The 21983-nt window shown below is 45.8% G+C and overlaps 1 pseudogene; it reads left to right on the top strand.

The window, feature by feature from the left end:
• Positions 1 to 13171: 13171 nt before the first annotated feature.
• Positions 13172 to 20816, top strand: LOC123153055 (subtilisin-like protease SBT3.9; annotated as a pseudogene).
• The last annotated feature ends 1167 nt before the right edge of the window (positions 20817 to 21983 follow it).

The raw sequence follows: 21983 nt of genomic DNA, 5'->3' as shown, positions 1-21983 counted from the left end.
TCTGAGACAGGAGGTATACCCAACTGTTTTGGGTGTCCTATGAAGATGCATTTATCCGCTTTGGGTTCGAGCTTATCAGCCTGAAGCTTTTTCACATAAGCGTCGCAGCCCCAAACTTTTAAGAAATGACAGCTTAGGTTTCTCTAAACCATAGTTCATACGGTGTCATCTCATTGGAATTACATGGTGCTCTATTTAAAGTGAATGTGGTTGTCTCTAATGCCTAACCCATAAACTATCGTGGTAATTTGATAAGAGACATCATGGTATGCATCATATCCAATAGGGTGCAGTTATGATGTTCGGACACACCATCACACTATGGTGTTCCTGGCTGTATTGGTTGTGAAACAATTTCCACAATGTCTTAATTCTGTGCCAAACTCGTAATTCAGATATTCATCTCTACGATCATATCATAGACATTTTATCCTCTTGTCACGACGATGTTCAACTTCACTCTGAAATTACTTGAACCTTTCAATAATTCAGACTCATGATTTATCAAGTAAATATACTCAACATCTACTCAAATCATCTGTGAAGTAAGAACATAACGATATCCACTACATGCCTCATCACTTATTGGACTGCACACATCAAAATGTATTACTTCCAACAAGTTGCTTTCTAGTTCCATTTTACTGAAAACGAGGCTTTCAGTCATCTTGCCCATGTGGTATGATTTGCATGTCTCAAGTGATTCAAAATCAAGTGAGTCCAAACGGTCCATTTGCATGGAGTTTCTTCATGCATATACACCAATAGACATGGTTCGCATGTCTCAAACTTTTCAAAAACGAGTGAGCCCAAAGATCCATCAACATGGAGCTTCTTCATGCGTTTTATACCGATATGACTTACGTGGCAGTGCCACAAGTAGGTGGTACTATCATTACTATCTTATATCTTTTTGCATGAACATGTGTATCACTACGATCGAGATTCAATAAACCATTCATTTTAGGTGCAAGACCATTGAAGGTATTATTCAAATAAACAGAGTAACCATTATTCTCCTTAAATGAATAACCGTATTACTATAGACATAATCCAATCATGTCTATGCTCAACGCAAACACCAATCTTGATGGTAGAGGGAGCGTACGATATTTGATCAACCTTGGAAATACTTCCAACACATATCGTCATCTCACCTTTTAGCTAGTCTCCGTTTATTCTGTAGCTTTTATTTCGAGTTACTAACACTTAGTAACCGAACTGGTATATAATACCCTGGTGCCACTAGGAGTACTAGTAAAGTACACGTTAACACAATGTATATCCAATATACTTCTACCGACCTTGCCAGCCTTCTCATCTACCAAGTATCTAGGGTAATTCTGCTCCAGTGGCTGTTCCCCTTATTACAGAAGCACTTAGTCTCGGGTTTGGGTTCAACTTTGGGTTTCTTCACTAGAGCAGCAGCTGAATTGCCTTTTCATGAAGTATCCCTTCTTGCCCTTGCCCTTCTTGAAACTAGTGGTTTCACCAACCATCAACAATTGATGCTCCTTGTTGATTTCTACTTTTGTGGTGTCAAACATCGCGAATATCTCAAGGATCATCATATATGTCCCCGATATATTATAGTTCATCAGGAAGCTCTAGCAGCTTGGTGGTAATGAGTTCGGAGAAACATCACTATCTCATCTGGAAGATCAAATCCCACTCGATTCAAATGATTGTTGTACTCAGACAATCTGAGCACAAGCTCAACAATTGAGCTTTTCTCCCTTACTTTGCAGGCTAAGAAAATCGTCGGAGGTCTTATACCTCTTGACGTGGGCACGAGCCTGAAATCCCAATTTCAGCCCTCGAAACATCTCATATGTTTCGTGACGTTTCAAAACGTCTTTGGTGCCTCAACTCTAAACCGTTTAACTGAACTATCACGTAGTTATCAAAATGTGTATGTCAGATGTTCGCAACATCCACAGACAACGTTCGAGGTTCAGCACACTGAGCGGTGCATTAAGGACATAAGCCTTCTATGAAGCATTGAGGACAATCCTCAGTTTACGGACCTAGTCCGCATAATTGCTACTATCAACTTTCAACTAAATTTTCTCTAGGAACATAACTAAACAGTAGAACTGAAGCGCGAGCTATGACATAATTTGCGAAGACCTTTTGACTATGTTCAGGATAATTAAGTTCATCTTATGAACTCCCACTCAGATAGACATCCCTCTAGTCATCTAAGTGATTACATGATCTGAGTCAACTAGGCCGTGTCCGATCATCACGTGAGACGGACTAGTCAACATCGGTGAACATCTTCATGTTGATCGTATCTACCATACGACTCATGCTCGACCTTTAGGTCTCTTGTGTTCCGAGGCCATGTCTGTACATGCTAAGCTCGTCAAGTTAACCTAAGTGTTTCGCATGTGTTCCAAGGCCATGTCTGTACATGCCAGGCTCGTCAACACCCGTTGTATTCGAACGTAAGAATCTATCACACCCGATCATCACGTGGTGCTTCGAAACGACGAACTTTCACAACGGTGCACAGTTAGGGGGAACACTTTCTTGAAATTTTAATGAGGGATCATCTTATTTACCACCGTCGTTCTAAGCAAATAAGATGTATAAACATGATAAACATCACATGCAATCAAATAGTGACATGATATGGCCATCATCACTTTGCTCCTTTTGATCTCCATCTTCGGGGCTCCATGATCATCATCGTCACCGGCATGACACCATGATCTCCATCATCATGATCTCCATCATCGTGTCTTCATGAAGTTGTCTCGCCAACTATTACTTCTACTACTACAGCTAACGGTTAGCAATAAAGTAAAGTAATTACATGACGTTTATGTTGACACGCAGGTCATAAATAAATTAAGACAACTCCTATGGCTCCTGCCGGTTGTCATACTCATCGACATGCAAGTCGTGATTCCTATTACAAGAACATGATCAATCTCATACATCACATATCATTCATCACATTCTTCTTGGCCATATCACATCACATAGCATACCCTGCAAAAACAAGTTAGACGTCCTCTAATTGTTGTTTGCATGTTTTACGTGGCTGCTATGGGTTTCTAGCAAGAACGTTTCTTACCTACGCAAAAACCACAACGTGATATGCCAATTGCTATTTACCCTTCATAAGGACCCTTTTCATCGAATCCGATCTGACTAAAGTGGGAGAGACAGACACCCGCTAGCCACCTTATGCAACTAGTGCATGTCAGTCGATGGAACCAGTCTCACGTAAGAGTACGTGTAAGGTCGGTCTGGGCCGCTTCATCCCACAATGCCGTCGAATAAAGATTGGACTAGTAACGGTAAGCATATTGAACAAAATCTACGCCCACAACTACTTTGTGTTCTACTCGTGCATAGAATCTATGCAATAAACCTGGCTCTGATACCACTGTTGGGGAACGTAGCAGAAATTCAAAATTTTCCTACGTGTCACCAAGATCTATCTTATGGAGAAACCAGCAACGAGGGGAAAGAGAGTGCATCTACATACCCTTGTAGATCGCTATGTGGAAGCGTTCAAGAGAACGGGGTTGAAGGAGTCGTACTCGTCGTGATCCAAATCACCAGAGATCCTAGTGCCGAACGGACGGCACCTCCGCGTTCAACACACGTACAGCCCGGTGACGTCTCCCATGCCTTGATCCAGCAAGGAGAGAGGGAGAGGTTGAAGAAGACTCCATCCAGCAGCAGCACAACGGCGTGGTGGTGGTGGAGGAGCGTGGTACTCCAGCAGGGCTTTGCCAAGCACCGCAAGAGACGAGGAGGAGAGAGGTAGGGCTGCACCAGGGAGAGATCAAATCGCGTGTGTTAGGCAGCCCGAAACCCCACTATTTATAGGAGGAGGGGAGGAGGGTGCGCCCCCTCTAGGGTTCCCACCCCTAGGGGGGGCGGCCCCTAGGGTGGGCCTTAGGCCCATCTGAGCCTACGGGTTCGGGAATCATGCAGACATGACCGAGACGTTCTCTGGTCAATAACCAACAGCGGGATCTGGATACCCATGTTGGTTCCCACATTTTCCACGATGATCTCATCGGATGAACCACGATGTCGAGGATTCGATCAATCCCGTATTCAATTCCCTTTGTCTAGCGGTATTGTACTTGCCCGAGATTCGATCGTGGGTATCCCGATACCTTGTTCAATCTCGTTTGCGTCAAGTCTCTTTACTCGTTCCGTAACACATCATCCCGTGATCAACTCCTTGATCACATTGTGCACATTATGATGATGTCCTACCGAGTGGGCCCAGAGATACCTCTCCGTCACACGGAGTGACAAATCCCAGTCTCGATTCGTGCCAACCCAACAGACACTTTCGAAGATACCTGTAGTGTACCTTTATAGCCACCCAGTTATGTTGTGACGTTTGGCACACCCAAAGTATTCCTACGGTATCCGGGAGTTGCACAATCTCATGGTCCAAGGAAATGATACTTGACATTAGAAAAGCTTTAGCATACGAACTACACGATCTTTGTGCTAGGCTTAGGATTGGGTCTTGTCCATCACATCATTCTCCTAATGATGTGATCCCATTATCAACGACATCCAATGTCCATGGTCAGGAAACCGTAACCATCTATTGATCAACGAGCTAGTCAACTAGAGGCTTACTAGGGACATGGTGTTGTCTATGTATCCACACATGTATCTGAGTTTCCTATCAATACAATTCTAGCATGGATAATAAACGATTATCATGAACAAGGAAATATAATAATAATCAATTTATTATTGCCTTTAGGGCATATTTCCAACACCAACCATGTAAGGAATGCAAAATCCGGGAACATAACACCGATATCACGCAAACTAGGGCGGCAAGAGTGGAACAAAACACTAGGCGAGAGGCCGAGCCTTCCACCCTTTACCAAGTATATAGATGCATTAAGATAACATGGCAATATAATGATATCCCAACAAGTAAATAAATGTTCCAACAAGGAACGACCTTCAATCTTCACCTGCAACTAGCAACGCTATAAGAGGGGCTGAGAAAAGCGGTAACATAGCCAATCAACGGTTTGCTAGGACATGGTGGGTTATAGGTTTGACATGGCAATTCGGGAGGCTGACAAACAAAGGTAGGCATCGAAGCATTGGCATAGCAAAAGAGCGAGCAAACTAGCATAGCAAAGATAGTAGTGATTTCGAGGGTATGATCATCTTGCCTGCAAAGCTGTCAGAGTTGACTGGATCCTCGAAAGCAAACTCAACGGGCTCCTCGTTAGCGAACTCGTCTCCCGGCTCTACCCAAACAAGACAAACAAGCAACAAGGAGACAATCAACCACGTGCAAACTCAAACAATATGATGCAATGACGATATGCTATGCGGGATGCGATGCGGGATGCATATGCAAGATATGATAGGAAATGCATGAACCTGGCCTCAACATGGAATTCCAAGTGTGCCACTGGAAAGATGAGATGAAATTGCTTGAAAACGATATAAAGATCGCCGGAATCGGAGTTACGGTTTGGAAATGGCAAGCGATTCAAATATGACACCGGTCTGCGATTTACAGCAAGTAGGCACCTAAATGCAATGAAATAAACATGCTACAGCATCCAAACATGGCAAAAAAATACATGGCAGGGAAGCATTCAAGATTCTTAACAAAAGTCTAGCACTGAGCTACGGCCAAATCATCCATTAACAGGTTCAAACATGACAAAAACACAAATGGAAAACAGATCTCAGACTTAGTGAAATTAACACTTGTCTGAAATTTCAGATCATATAGCCCTCTTCGGAGCAACAAAACAACATGTTAAAGGGCCTGAACATGGCAAAGAAGAACATGGCATGGAGCTACTCAACAAGCTTAACAAAAGTCCCTTAGTGACCTTGAGCCAAAAGGGATCCGAAAATATACTAATAAGCACACGAACATAGCAAAAACATAATCAGTTTTCAGACTTAGTGAAAACTGACACATGCTGAAACTTAACTCAAGTAGGCATGTTTACGAGCTCGATGCACTCACTACGGTGCAAGTCATGGAAAGACAAGCATACATCCACTAAGAAGGCACAAAATGTAAGCTATACATGGCAATAACAATAGTATAGCATGCACAGATCAACTACAACATCTCCGGCAAAATTGCAAACAAGTTGACAATCTGTCCAGATTCACAACGAAGCAAAAGTAGAGCTCGATTGACTCAAGCTAGGGTGCTCCATAATTGCAAACAAAGACATGGATGGATAGAGCACTACAATAATAACAAAACTCCTTTACTGATCATCCTCAAAAGAGGCACGGATCACTAGGAAACAACATGAACATGTGGCATCATGAACTAAACAATCCCAGGACTTAGTGAAATTACCAAGTCCCTGAAAACGGAGTTACCGAGTGCCTCACTTTGCAAGCTTGCACTAGTCACCACACACATCACAAAAAATACATGGGTTGCACCTCTGGAAATATGACAAAACCCTTAACAAAACATATGTAGAGCTCATGGGCATATCACGCACACATTAATCATGGCAAAAATGACAAATGCCTAAGATGGAGTAGCAGATCTGACTATTAACTCAAGTAGCCCTCTTCTAAAAGAATTTCGGGCATCAAGATGAACTCAAATGAAAATGATGCAATGGAATGAAATGATTTACTCTTTGAGACGAACATTTTGATATGCTATATGCATTAAGCGGAGCTACGGACGCAAAGTTACGATGCGATGAACAGGAGCATATGAACTAGGGTTTCAAGCAAAAAGTCAACCCTCGAGATTTTAGATCTCAGATCTGGCACGTTCTTCAATGTTCGCTGGAGTTACTGTTGCAAGAACCGCCGGAGTGAGGGGAGGAGGAGGCCGGAGTTGGAGGAGGCCGGCCAGGGCGGGGCGGCGGCGGGGCCTTGCGGCGGTGCGGCGGCCGGGGCGATGGCCGGCGACGAGGGCCCCGGGGCGGAGGAGCGCGGTGACCGGCGAGCACGGGGCGGCGGCCGGCGTGGTCCCGCGGTGGCGCGGCGAGGGATCCGGGCGGCGGGCGGACGGGATCGGCGGGCGAAGGGCGGCGGCACCCGATGGGCTTGGAGGGCCCGGTGCGGGCCTGCCCGGGCCGGCGGCGATGTGGGCACGCGCCCCGCCACGTGGTAGAACGAGGTTGGGCGGCGGTGGCGGGCGGACGTTGTCCGGCCCCGTCCGGACACGTCCGGCGGCGAGGGGATCTTTTTTTTAGGGTTCAGAGAGAGGGGATCTGAGATTTGGAATGGGGGAGGTATATATAGGCATAGAGGGAGCTAGGAGAGTCCAAATGAGGTGCGGTTTTCGGCCACGCGATCGTGATCAAACGATCTAGATGATGGAGCAGAGTTTGGTGGGTTTTGGGCCAAAAGAAGAGGGGTGTTGGGATGCAACACACACGAGGCCTTTTCGGTCCCTCGGTTAACCGTTGGAGTATCAAACGAAGTCCAAATGATACGAAAGTTGACAGGCGGTCTACCGGTAGTAAACCAAGGCCGCTTGACAAGTCTCGGTCCAATCCGGAAATGTTTAATCCCCACACACGAAAGAAAGCTAGAAATGACCACCGGAGGGGAACGAAGCGCCGGTATGCAAAACGGACAACGGGGAAAATGCTCGAATGCATGAGATGAACACGTATGCAAATGCAATGCACATGATGATATGATATGAGATGCATGACAACGATAACAACACACGAAGACAAAGACCCGAACCCGAGAAAATCAAATAACTTAACGCCGGAAACGGCAAGAGTCGGAGTACAAATTGGGAAAGTTATATCCGGGGCGTTACAACACTCCACCACTACGAAAGGATCTCGTCCCGAGATCTAGGACTGAAAGAGCGCCGGGTACTCAGAACGGAGGTGATCCTCGCATTCCCATGTAGCTTCACGGTCGGAATGGTGTGACCACTTGACTTTTGAGAAATTTGATTGACTTGTTGCGAGTCTTGCGTTCAGTCTCTTCAAGAATAGCAACTGGGTGCTCACGATAGGAGAGATCTTCTTGGAGCTCAATGTCCTCGAAGTTGACTGTGCGGTCAGGAGTCCTGAAGCACTTCCGAAGGTGAGAGACATGGAACACATCATGAACATTTGCAAAGTTTGAAGGAAGCTCGAGTTGATGGACGAGGTCGCCTCTCTTGCTGATAATCTTGAAAGGTCCCACGTATCTAGGGGCAAGCTTCCCTTTGATACCAAAGAGACGAGTACCTTTCATAGGAGAGACGCGGAGGTAAACATGATCTCCGATCTCGAAAGCCAAATCACGGTGCTTACTATCATAGTAGCTCTTCTGGCGGGATTGGGCTGCTTTGAGGTTATCACGAATGACTTTGCACATTTCCTCTACTTCTGTGATTAAGTCATTGCCCAAAAGCTGACGTTCACCGGTTTCAGACCAATTGAGAGGGGTACGGCACTTCCTGCCATATAGAATTTCAAATGGGGCCTTGCCCGAACTTGCTTGAAAACTGTTGTTGTAGGAGAATTCAACATAAGGAAGACAATCCTCCCACTTCATGCCAAAGGAGATCACACAAGCCCTGAGCATACCTTCAAGAATCTGGTTGACACGCTCAACTTGACCGCTTGTTTGAGGATGGAAAGCTGTGCTGAAGCGGATGTTGGTGCCCATGGCCTTCTGAAAAGAATCCCAAAACTTGGAGGTAAAGATGCTGCCACGGTCTGAAGATATCACTTGAGGGATACTGTGCAGAGAGACAATTCGAGAGGTATAGAGTTCCGCCAATTGAGCTATAGTGATCGACTCTTTGATAGGCAGAAAGTGAGCCACTTTGGTGAGTTTGTCGATGACAACAAATATAGCATCATTGCCACGCTTGGACTTTGGAAACCCAGTCATGAAGTCCATTTCAATGTGGTCAAACTTCCATTCTGGAAAGGCAAGAGGTTGGAGGAGACCTGCTGGCCTTTGGTGTTCTGCCTTCACTCTTCTGCAGACATCACATTCATTCACGAATTGAGCGATCTCGCACTTCATTCGAGTACACCAATAAGCTTGCTTGAGGCCCTGATACATCTTCGTACTCCCAGGGTGGATGGAGAGGAGAGAATTGTGAGCCTCGTTCATAATCACTTTACGAAGTTCACCTTTGGGTACAACAATTTGATCCTCGAAGAAGAGAGTATCCTTGTCATCAAGGCGGCAACACTTGTACTTGGGTTGACTCTTAGCAATCCCAATCTTCACCTTCTTCACCATAGCATCAAGAAGCTGGGCTTGGCGAATTTGGTCTTCCAAGGTAGGAGAGACTTGAAGGTTGGCGAGGAAACCTTGAGGAACAACTTGCAGATTAAGTTTGCGGAAAGCTTCACAAAGCTCGGGTTGATAAGGCTTTAGAATCAGACTGTTGCAATAAGCTTTCCTGCTCAAAGCGTCAGCAATCACATTGGCCTTGCCTGGAGTATACTCGATACTCGGATTATACTCTTGAATCATTTCGACCCATCGAGTTTGCCCGAGGTTGAGATTAGGCTGAGTGAAGATGTACTTGAGACACTTGTGATCAGTGAATATATCCACTTTTCTTCCCAATAGAAGATGTCTCCAAGTCAAAAGAGCATGCACAACTGCCGCCAACTCGAGATCATGAGTGGGGTAGTTCTTCTCATTAGGCTTCAACTGGCGAGAGGTATAAGCAACAACTTTCTTCTCTTGCATCAATACTGCGCCAAGACCTTGGAGAGAGGCATCACAAAAGACCTCGTATGGTTTGGATTCGTCAGGCGGAGTCAGAACTGGAGTAGTGACCAATTTCTCTTTCAAAGTGTTGAAAGCAATATCACACTCCGGAGACCAAACGTACTTGACGTGCTTCTGAAGAAGATTAGAGAGAGGCTTCGCGATCTTAGAAAAGTTTTCAACGAATCTTCGACAATAGCTTGCGAGACCGAGGAAACTGCGGAGTTGCTTCACGTTCTGAGGAGGTTCCCAATTCACAATTGCAGACACCTTCTCAAGATTCACGGCAATGCCCTTGGCAGAGATGATATGACCAAGATAAAGAACCTCATTGAGCCAAAATTCACACTTGGAGAACTTGGCATAGAATTGATGTTCCCTGAGCTTATCGAGAACCAAACGCAAGTGTTTGGCATGATCTTCCTTGTTCTTCGAGAAAACCAGAATGTTGTCGAGATAGACCAAAACGAAGTCATTGGTGTAGGCGTTGAAGATGAAGTTCATCATGCGAGAGAAAGTCGGAGGAGCGTTGACGAGGCCAAAAGACATGACAGTGTATTCATAAGAACCAAAGCTTATCCTGAAAGCCGTCTTGGGAATATCTTGCTCACAGATACGAATCTGATGATAACCCATACAGAGATCAAGCTTGGAGAATACTTGAGCACCTTTGAGTTGTTCGAACGCTCATTGATGTTGGGAAGTGGGTATTTGTTCTTGATGGTCTTCTTGTTCAATGGACGGTAATCAACACAAAGTCGGTCCGTTCCATCCTTCTTCTTCACAAAAAGAACACCACAACCCCACGGAGACGAACTAGGCCAGATGAGACCCATTCTCTCTTGCTCATCGAGTTGCTTCTTCAGCTCCTTCAACTCTTCAGGTCCGAGCTTGTAAGGACGTTTGCACACAGGTTCCGTACCAGGCTCAAGATCAATAACGAATTCTACTGGCCGGTGCGGAGGCATTCCTGGGAGCTCTTCTGGAAAGACGTCTTGATATTCGCAAACGACTGGAATTTGCGAGATAGCATCAAATTCACCCTTCTCATTGAGAGAAAACAGACGGATGGTATTATCCCGAGCGGCAAAGACAATTACATCCTCAGACGAATGAGTCAATTGAATCTGCCTGGCTGCACAATCAAGATGTGCCTTGTGCTTAGAAAGCCAATCCATTCCGAGAATAAGATCAATATCCGAGTTGCCAAGAACCATTGGGGAAGAAAGGAACTTGTAGTCGCCCAATGTGATAGTGACATCTGGCACCTCCAGACTTGCACTCAAACGTTTGCCAGGAGAAACGATATCCATTTTTTTACCCAAATGAGAAGAAACGAACTCATGCTTGGTAAAAAATGGCTTTGACATGAAACAATGCGATGCACCAGTGTCAAAAAGAACTTTTGCGGGAACATCGTTAACAGGAAGGTTACCCATGATGACATCTGATGAATCCTCTGCCTGAGCTGCGTTCATTAAGTTGACCTTGGCGTGCTTGGGGTTATGCTTGACCACAGCTGTACTTGCCGATCTCACAGGAGGAGGAGGAAGGCGCCTCTGGTTGAAACACTTGTTGGCATAGTGACCCTTTTCTTGGCACTTGTTGCACTTGACCTCTGAGAGCGGAAAGTGGTACGGAGCACTCAATCTTGGAGGTTGTGACGAAGTCTTGTTCTGAAAGCCAGGGTTGAGTGGGTGGGAAGAACCACTGCCACCTTTATTCTTCTGCTGATACGGCTGACGGAACGGAGGAGGAGGAAGACAATACTTCTGCTGCTTGGCCACTTGAGTAGAGGAAGGAGTAGCATCTCTGACTCGCTTCTTGGAAGCATCACACCTCAACTGAGCAGCCTCTTGCTTCAATGCCATGTTGTAGAACTCATTGTATCTCAACGGCTCAAAGAGGACAAGAGCGAGCTGAATTTCTTCTCTGAGGCCACCCCTGAACTGGTATATCATGCTCTTCTCATCAGGTACGTCCTGCTTGGCAAAACGGCGAGCTTCTGGAACAACTTGTTGTAGTCATAGACAGACATAGAGCCTTGCTTCAAGTTGCAGAATTCCTCACGCTTACTTTCAACCACGCTCTGAGGGATGTGATGAGCTCGAAAATCTTGACGGAATTCATCCCAAGTGATCAGACGTCCACCTCTAGAATCCTTGTACTGCTGGAACCATTCTGCAGCTTGATCTTTGAGTTGGAAGGAAGCAAACTTGACGAAATCTTCAGGCCTGACGTTGCTGCACTCAAAATGCTTACACAGATCTACAAGACAATCGTCAGCATCGAATGCCTCAACACAATTGCTGAACGTCTTTGGCCCATTAGCAAGGAACTGGTTCAGTGTAGCAAAGTGATTCTGATTGCTGCATTGATTCCCTTGACTGCCTTGATTGCGCTCTTGGAGAATTTGCATGATCAACTGTGTGTTTGCATTGGTTGCGGCCATCACAGCTTTCCATGCCTCCGGAGGAGGTGGAGGTGGTGGCGGATCTTGATTCTGATTCTGACTGGTGCTCTTAGCGGGAGCCATCCTGAAGAGGTTGACCACCGTTAGCACATAGACAGAAAAATGAAGCTGAATCCAACGGAAAGAAAATCGCAACATAAAGTATTCACATCCGAACAAATTGAACGAATGCATTCCTCTTGAAATGGTCACATATCCATAAATTGCGAAGCCACGTAGAATGAAGGTAGATAAATAAATCAACAAGGTACGGCTCAAGAACGAATAATCGGTAAGAAATCCCAATCTCAAACCAATATCCATGGAAGAAGAACTAGAGCTACGAGAATTCCCACCTATGAAACTCCCGAACCTTTCCGGTTATGCAATCAGGTGTTGGGGATACAGGGGAAGCATAATATCTCACCCGAATCTAGCAAATCCTACATCCAGCTGTATCCATCCTTCAACACATAACCAAGAAACCTTCGGAAACCATCTACCTCAACCTTCAAAAAGCATCCGTTATACAAGTTATGGCGATACTCCCGAACTCCCGCCCCAGTACTGGGTGGCGTCGAGGTTATCTCACCAACGAACTGCATAAAAGAGATTTTCGATGTCGGCGTACTAAACTCAAGTATTCCAGAATTGCAACGATAAAATTATGATGACAACACCTCAGAGCTCAACTCCCCGGGACACTTCCACTAAACCCCTGACAGGAGGCACCAAGACAATGTTCTCATCATAAAACCATCGAAACGATTCCAAGATACCCGCGTGATCCTAAATTTTTTTTAGTGAAATTTGAGAAGAGAAGATTCAAAACTCTACGTCAGGATGACTTACCAGAGCGATGAGGAGACTGGGAAGTAAAAAGAATTCCTAAACTCTCCGATCTATAATTCCTAAATGACTCAAAACATTTTTTCTAGACACAACTCGGCCGCTAAAAACGATCAAGCAATGGGGCTCCTAAGGTCGGGGAAGGCTCTGATACCAACTTGTAACACCCTCGATGCAACTATATCTCCCACGTGTCGAGGCACGACTTAGAGGCATAATCGCATTGAAGGCATATGTCGCAAGTCAGGTAATCATCACAAACATCCCATGTAATAAAGATAATGAAAAGGGATAACATAGTTGGCTTACACTCGCCACGTCAATCAAGTACATAAATAACATACATCATTCAAACACTCATGACCCGACTATGGCACCAAAATGAAAGATAACCCAACAAGCGACATGGTCCCGATCACCCCCAACAGGGCACCACTACTGATCATCAGGAAAGGAAACATAGTAACGCTAAGAGTCCTCGTCGAACTCCCACTTGAGCTCGTACGCGTCACCTGGAGCGGAATCACCTGGACCTGCATCTGGTGTAATAGTAATCTGTGAGCCACAGGGACTTAGCAATCTCGCACCCTCGCGATCAAGACTATTTGAGCTTATAGGTAGGGTAAGGTAAATATATGTGGAGCTGCAACAAGCGACTAGCATATATGGTGGCTAACTTATTCGCAAAAGAGAGGGAGAAGAGGAGGCAAAGCGCGAGCGAGAAACTAGAGAGCAACCTGCGCAAACATTACTCCAACACCGTGTCCACTTCCCGGACTCCGCCGAGAAGGGGCCATCACGGTAACACACACGGTTGATTCATTTTAATTAAATTAAGGTTCAAGTTATCTACAACCGGACATTAACAAATTCCCATCTGCCCATAACCGCGGGCACGGCTTTCGAAAGTTCAATCCCTGCAGGGGAGTCCCAACTTAGCCCATGACAAGCTCTCACGGTCAACGAAGGAATAGACCTCCTCCCAAGACGTTCCGATCAGACTCGGTATCTCGGTTCTTCAAGACATTTCAACAGGTTAAAACTAAACCAGCAACACCGCCCGAATGTGCCGACGAATCCCGATAGGAGCTGCACATATCTCGTTCTCAGGGCACACTCAGATAGGTCAAGCTACGAGTAAAACCAACCCTCGAGTTTCCCCGAGGTGGCCCCGCAGGCTGCCTGGTTCGGACCAACACTCAGAGGAGCACTGGCCCGGGGGGCTAAAATAAGATGACCCTCGGGCTCCAGAAACCCAAGGGAAAAGAGGCTAGGTGGCAAATGGTAAAACCAAGGTTGGGCATTGCTGGAAAAGCTTTAATCAAGGCAAACTATCAAGGGGTTCCCATTATAACCCAAACGCGTAAGGAACGCAAAATCCGGGAACATAACACCAATATGACGCAAACTAGGGCGGCAAGAGTGGAACAAAACACTGGGCGAGAGGCCGAGCCTTCCACCCTTTACCAAGTATATAGATGCATTAAGATAACATGGCAATATAATGATATCCCAACAAGTAAATAAATGTTCCAACAAGGAACGACCTTCAATCTTCACCTGCAACTAGCAACGCTATAAGAGGGGCTGAGAAAAGCGGTAACATAGCCAATCAACGGTTTGCTAGGACATGGTGGGTTAGAGGTTTGACATGGCAATTCGGGAGGCTGACAAACAAAGGTAGGCATCGTAGCATTGGCATAGCAAAAGAGCGAGCAAACTAGCATAGCAAAGATAGTAGTGATTTCGAGGGTATGATCATCTTGCCTGCAAAGCTGTCAGAGTTGACTGGATCCTCGAAAGCAAACTCAACGGGCTCCTCATTAGCAAACTCGTCTCCCGGCTCTACCAAAACAAGACAAACAAGCAACAAGGATACAATCAACCACGTGCAAACTCAAACAATATGATGCAATGACGATATGCTATGCGGGATGCGATGCGGGATGCATATGCAAGATATGACAGGAAATGCATGAACCTGGCCTCAACTTGGAATTCCAAGTGTGCGACTGGAAAGATGAGATGAAATCGCTTGAAAACTATATAAAGATCGCCGGAATCGGAGTTACGGTTTGGAAATGGCAAGCGATTCAAATATGACACCAGTCTGCGATTTACAGCAAGTAGGCACCTAAATGCAATGAAATAAACATGCTACAGCATCCAAACATGGCAGGGAAGCATTCAAGATGCTTGACAAAAGTCTAGCACTGAGCTACGGCCAAATCATCCATTAACAGGTTCAAACAAGCATGACAAAAACACAAATGGAAAACAGATCTCAGACTTAGTGAAATTAACACTTGTTTGAAATTTCAGATCATATAGCCCTCTTCGGAGCAACAAAACAACATATTATAGGACCTGAACATGGCAAAGAAGAACATGGCATTGAGCTACTCAACAAGCTTAACAAAAGTCCCTTAGTGACCTTGAGCCAAAAGGGATCCGAAAATATACTAACAAGCACACGAACATAGCAAAAACATAATGAGTTTTCAGACTTAGTGAAAACTGACACATGCTGAAACTTAACTCAAGTAGGCATGTTTACGAGCTTGATGCACTCACTACGGTGCAAGTCATGGAAATACAAGCATACATCCACTAAGAAGGCACAAAATGTAAGCTATACATGGCAAGAACAATAGCATAGCATGCACGGATCAACTACAACATCTCCGGCAAAATTGCAAACAAGTTGACAATCTGCCCAGATTCACAACGAAGCAAAAGTAGAGCTTGATTGACTCAAGGTAGGGTGCTCCATAATTGCAAACAAAGACATGGATGGATACAACACTACAATAATGACAAAACTCCTTTACTGATCATCCTCAAAAGAGGCACGGATCACTAGGAAACAACACGAACATGTGGCATCATGAACTAAACAATCCCAGGACTTAGTGAAATTACCAAGTTCCTGAAAACGGAGTTACCGAGTGCCTCACTTTGCAAGCTTGCACTAGTCACCACACACATCACAAAAAATACATGGGTTGCACCTCTGGAAAGATGACAAAACCCTTAACAAAACATATGTAGAGCTCATGGGCATATCATGCACACATTAATCATGACAAAAATGATAAATGCCTAAGATGGAGTAGCAGATCTGACAATTAACTCAAGTAGCCCTCTTCTAACAACATTTCGGGCATCAAGATGAACTCAAATGAAAATGATGCAATGGAATGAAATGATGTACTCTCTGAGGCGAACATTTTGATATGCTATATGCATGAATCGGAGCTACGGATGCAAAGTTACGATGCGATGAACAGGAGCATATGAACTAGGGTTTCAGGCAAAAAGTCAACCCTCGAGATTTTAGATCTCAGATCTGGCACGTTCTTCGATGTTCGCCGGAGTTACTATAGCAAGAACCGCCGGAGTGAGGGGAGGAGGAGGCCGGAGTTGGAGGAGGCCGACCGGAGCGGGGCGGCCTCGGCGGTGGGGCCTTGCGGCTGCGCGGCGGCCGGGGCAATGGCCGGCGACGAGGGCCCCGGGGCGGAGGAGCGCGGCGATCGGCGAGCACGGGGCGGTGGCCGGCGCGGTCCCACGGTGGCGCGGCCAGGGATCCGGGCGGCGGGCGGACGGGATCGGCGGGCGAAGGGCGGCGGCACCCGATGGGCTTGGAGGACCCGGTGCGGGCCTGCCCGGGCCGGCGGCTATGTGGGCACGCGCCCCGCCACGTGGCAGAACGAGGTTGGGCGGCGGTGGCGGGCGGACGTTGTCCGGCCCCGTCCGGACACGTCCGGCGGCTAGGGGATCTTTTTTTAGGGTTCAAAGAGAGGGGATCCAGATTTGGAATGGGGGAGGTATATATAGGCATAGAGGGAGCTAGGAGAGTCCAAATAAGGTGCGGTTTTCGGCCACGCAATCGTGATCGAACGATCTAGATGATGGATCAGAGTTTGGTGGGTTTTGGGCCAAAAGAAGAAGGGTGTTGGGCTGCAACACACACGAGGCCTTTTCGGTCCCTCGGTTAACCGTTGGAGTATCAAACGAAGTCCAAATGATACGAAACTTGACAGGCGGTCTACCGGTAGTAAACCAAGGAGATGTTTAATCCAGAAATGTTTAATCCCCACACACGAAAGAAAGTTAGAAATGACCACCAGAGGAGAACGAAGCGCCGGTATGCAAAACGGACAATGGGGAAAATGCTCGAATGCATGAGATGAACACGTATGCAAATGCAATGCACATGATGACATGATATGAGATGCATGACATCAATAACAACACACAAAGACAAAGACCCGAACCCGAGAAAATCAAATAACTTAACGCCGGAAACGGCAAGAGTCGGAGTACAAATTGGGAAAGTTATATCCGGGGCGTTACAGCGGCGCTCTCCTACTGCTGGTAATACTGCTGCCTGTTTCAGCTAACGCGTCGAGTAAAGTAAGATACACACCCGAGTCCTCTCTCAATTTGCTTTCTTTCCTGATATCTGTTTTTTGTTGAGAACTTATGCGACAAAATGAATTTGAGCTCTACATCGTGTATATGGGGGAGAAGAAGCATGATGACCCATCCATGGTCACCGTGTCTCACCGTGACATGCTAACCTCTGTTTTTGGGAGGTACGGTAACTAGCTACCAATTCATTTTGTTCAAAACAAAAACAATGAGGAGTTCATGTTGCATCGTCGACGTATTAGTCGTGATTTGCTCACCCTCATTTTACTTGACAACAGCAAGGATGAAGCCTTGAGGTCGATAGTTTACAGTTACAAGCATGGATTTTCTGGTTTTGCGGCGATGCTCACCGAGTCTCAGGCTGAGACAATCGCAAGTAAGTGATTGTCAGTCCTATAGGCTCCTACCTATCATCGTATCTACTTGCATGACTGACAAGAACTAATCAACATATTTTGGGTGTAGAATTCCCAGAAGTTGTCACTGTGAAGCCTAACACTTATCACGAAACGCACACAACTCGGAGCTGGGACTTTCTTGGCCTTGACCATAACCAACCAAGACAACAACCGGGCCTACTCAAAAAAGCAAAGTATGGTGAAGATGTCATCGTGGGTGTGATCGATACAGGTTTGCAGTCCGACCCCTCAAGCTTAAATCCTGAATATGAGAAACTCCGATACCGAATCAATTGATTACCATGCTTATTTATAGGCATATGGCCTGAATCACGAAGCTTTGATGACAATGGGTATGGCCCTGTGCCGGCACGGTGGAAAGGGAAATGCCAGACTGGTCAGGATTTCAACACCACAAGTTGCAACAAAAAGATCATCGGTGCGCGGTGGTATGGGCGTGGAATCAGTGACGAGGTGCTAAACAGAAACTATAAGTCGCCTAGGGACATTGAAGGCCATGGCACACACATCAATTGATTACCATGCTTATTTATAGGCATATGGCCTGAATCACGAAGCTTTGATGACAATGGGTATGGCCCTGTGCCGGCACGGTGGAAAGGGAAATGCCAGACTGGTCAGGATTTCAACACCACAAGTTGCAACAAAAAGATCATCGGTGCGCGGTGGTATGGGCGTGGAATCAGTGACGAGGTGCTAAACAGAAACTATAAGTCGCCTAGGGACATTGAAGGCCATGGCACACACATCGCGTCGACCATCGCCGGCAGGGAAGTGCAGGGCGTGAGCTACGGAGGCCTAGGCATGGGCGTGGCACGCGGCGGGGCGCCACGTGTGCGGCTCAGTATCTACAAGGTGTGTTGGTTGGGTGGGAGTTGCCCTGAAGCAGCGGTCCTCGCGGCTATCGATGATGCTATGCATGACGGTGTGGACGTCTTGTCGCTCTCGATTGCTGGGGCTGGTCACGAGTTTTCTGGGACGCTGCATGCTGTGCAAAGAGGGATCTCTATCGTGTTCGCCGGAGGGAATGATGGCCATGTGCCACAAACGGTGGCTAATGCCCTATCGTGGGTTACGACGGTGGCCGCTAGCACAATTGACCGGTCTTTCCCGACCTTGATATCGCTCGGAAACAAAGAAAAGCTTGTGATACGTGCATGCTACAAACAAACATTCTCCAAGTATTTATTTGGTCTGAGGAAATGATAGATCCGGGGCTATAAAATTGGTTTTATAGTTTTTGATAAATTAACTTGATTCGTCTCAGAGCATGGAAACAAACAAAAAGTACATTTAGCTCGTCCCTGAAGCCAGCTTTCCCTGATTCCTTTAATTACTTATTAATGTGTGCTTGATTCGAAATACAGGGGCAATCTCTTCACAACAATGCATCTGTGATCAGCGGCAACTTTAAAGACCTTGTTTATGCCGGGAGGTAATGAAATAAAACTTCTGTAGTTATGCATCTGTAATCACTTGACCCATTTGTTGTAGTTGTCCACTTTTGTAACCACGATTCAGTGTTTTATCAACTATACTGAATTACAACTTCTGCGCAGCTGTGACACGGAGTCGTCACTGGCATTGAGCAACGTCACCGGTAAAATCGTCCTATGCTATCAACCCGTGGCGGCGAGAAGCATGCCACCTCGACAAGCACTTCCCATAGCCATCAATCTCACCACCATGGCTGGCGCCAAGTGCCTCATATTTGCACAGTACACTACTAACCTCCTCGACTTCCTGCCTTTGTGTAGGGGCGTTATGCCCTGTGTAGTGGTGGATTTTGAGATCGCACAACGAATTGCCTCCTATTGGAGTTGGGACAAAGGGTGAGTGCATGTCGTGTTGTTTGAAACAGACTTGAATGCGTTTTCTTCTTCTCCGGAAACTCATGCCAGTCATGTGTCATGCTAGGAATGCGGTGCTGAAGGTGTCACCTACCATGACCGTTGTCAGAAAAGGGGTGTTGGTGCCGAGGGTCGCCTCATTCTCGTCGAGAGGTCCAAGCATGTTGTTCCCTAGCACACTCAAGGTATATATCATTCTCAATTTCTTAACTTGAGACAATTGTTGCCATTGTCTTGTTTGTTACCTAGCCTTCCTAATTTTTCTTAACTTATGACTTCTTAACTAATTCTCAATACACATGTTTGAACAGCCCGACATTGCTGCACCTGGCGTCAGCATCTAGGCAGCGGACCGCGACTCCTGCGTGTTCAAATCCGGGACATCCATGGCGTGCCCGCATGTCTCCGCTGTGACCGCACTGCTCAAGTCGGTTCACCCTGGCTGGTCACCTGCCTTGATCAAGTCTGCCATCGTCACCACAGGTGTGAACATTGAAATACAAAAAATACATGAAAACAATTCGTCAAAATATAAAACTGATTTGATTGTTTCTTGTCTTGGTTGCAGCATCTGTGACTGATTGTTTTGGCATGCCAATCCAAGCAGAAGCGGTCCCAAGGAAACTAGCTGACCCCTTCGACTTTGGTGGTGGACACATAGACCCAGATAGAGCTGTTGACCCTGGCTTGGTTTATGACGTGGATGCAAGAGAGTACAACAAGTTTTTGAACTGCACTCTTGGATATTTAGATGGTTGTGAGTCCTACTACCTCAATCTCAACCTCCCGTCAATTGTCGTGCCGGACCTCAAGGACCATGTCATGCTTCGGCACACTGTGACTAACGTTGGGCCAGCGGAAGCAACATATCATTTAGTGGTTGAAGCTCCAGCAGGGATAGATGTGTCGGTAGAACCATCTGTGATTACTTTCACCAAAGGAAGCAGTAGAAGCGCAACATTTATGGTGACATTCACCACAAGTCAGAGAGTGCAAGGAGGATACACTTTCGGGAGCTTGACATGGTCAGACGGAAGTACCCACTCAGTTCGAATTCCGGTTGTTGTAAGGACTGTGATACAAGACTTTGTTGCGGATACCACCTAAACTCGTATCTTGTTATTGTAAACCTTCTTTGTGTATTCATGTAGGCCGCATACAAAAATGTAGGAGAAACACACCGTATCCAATTTATACATCATAAAGAAATGTTAAATAGAAATAGTATGATTCTTCTTCGCAAAAGTTTGGTTTCTTCACAAACTTGTTCAAAAATTGCAGTTTATAAGAAATATCGGATCATATATATCATTGACATGAACTAGAGTAAGGGACAACCATGGATGTAAAGCTCACAAACCTTTCTTTCTTGATGAAAACTTTGTTGAACTGAAAGTGAAAAGAAATCAACACAACCGAAATTTCTTTGCTGGGAAAATATCACTGAATTCATAGATGGCTGCCAATGTCTAAAATGCTCGTGTAGTACACTGAAATTAACTTATGTTTATATTATTATCAGATTTTGCACAATTTTCTTTGTACTATCGTGATCATTATTGATCGGTATTGGCATCTAGACTTGAAGATCCTTATTTTTGCAGTTGCTCATTCCATTGTCCCAAACACCCATGTCCTTTGATTCTACTCCTCTAGACATGGTTCTTAGCCAGGTAAAAATAAATAAACACATGACAATTATGATAATACATTTATGTTTCACACTCATTTTCTACTGATGGATTATCCACCACAATCACCCCCGTCCCCTGAGGTCTCTTCTGATTTGAGTATTATTGACATTTATGTTCCATTTGCCTTCATGCTTACCTTCAGTGGCAGCATAAACGCATATAGCAATTTGGGAGTATTGAAAGTTTTTTCCCGCAACTGGCATGAGCATTGTCTTCTCATAAAGAAAAGAATGTACAAATTGGCATGCTTGTGAAAGAAAAGAAAAAAGACATGCCAGAACCCACAAAAACACTCTGCCTCATCAGCAGTTGAATTGTGCTTCACACATTAAAAACTGCTCGTATCAGTTAGGATTTGGCTCACAAATTAACAACTGCCCAAGTTCGACACGACTGCCCTGAAAACAACCCATCGGGCCCCAGCAGATCAAATTTAGCAATCAAGGCGAGGTCGCTAAGCCCAGTGTGACAACGGTATGATAAGGTCAGGCGTGTCGATTTGCGGGCCACCTTTTTCCAGAAAGAAAGTTGAAACTTCCGGTCAGGGCCGGCCCTGGGCCAGGGCAGCAGGGGCGACGAC

The sequence above is a fragment of the Triticum aestivum genome, chromosome 7A, assembly GCF_018294505.1.
Source record: "Triticum aestivum cultivar Chinese Spring chromosome 7A, IWGSC CS RefSeq v2.1, whole genome shotgun sequence".
Taxonomy (NCBI): Eukaryota; Viridiplantae; Streptophyta; class Magnoliopsida; order Poales; family Poaceae; genus Triticum; species Triticum aestivum.
Note: the sequence above shows the minus strand (reverse complement) of the source record. Positions and strands in the feature narration are given on the sequence as shown.